We start from the raw sequence: 573 nt of genomic DNA on the forward strand, positions 1-573 counted from the left end.
AACGCTACATTCTTTATCAATTGCACTTCTTTGGGGTATGTTAACATTTCTTGGAATAACTTTCATCTTTCAACTCTGTCTACATGTGGAGTTCACTCACATGGTAAAATGGAAATAAATATGTTTAAAAATAAAATAACAGCTGGATTTGAACTAAAAGCAGTATTCACATTTGTGCCTTTTTTACTATTAATTTTGTCATGAAATTAAAAATTCAATTTCAGAGTTTAGTGGTTCCTTTGGACCTGTCATCATTTATTCCATCTCTAAAAACAATTTAGGTAAGTCTAATGTTTGAGAATTATATATCCTAACACAAGTTTGATGATTTTCTTTATTTTTCAGGGGTGCTGAATTAAATTATAGGGATGTTTGACATTAAAAATAATGTCAAATTGCCACTGGACCTATACCATCTGCATCGACAGAAACAAAACTGAAGTTATTATCTTTGGACCTAAAGAGGAGCGAACTACAATCAATGCGCAGCTCCAGTTATTACAACTAAAAACCAGCGATCAGGCCCGAAACCTGGGAGTAGTGATGGACTCTGACCTGAACCTTCAGAGCCAC

The sequence above is a fragment of the Kryptolebias marmoratus genome, linkage group LG12, assembly GCF_001649575.2.
Source record: "Kryptolebias marmoratus isolate JLee-2015 linkage group LG12, ASM164957v2, whole genome shotgun sequence".
Taxonomy (NCBI): Eukaryota; Metazoa; Chordata; class Actinopteri; order Cyprinodontiformes; family Rivulidae; genus Kryptolebias; species Kryptolebias marmoratus.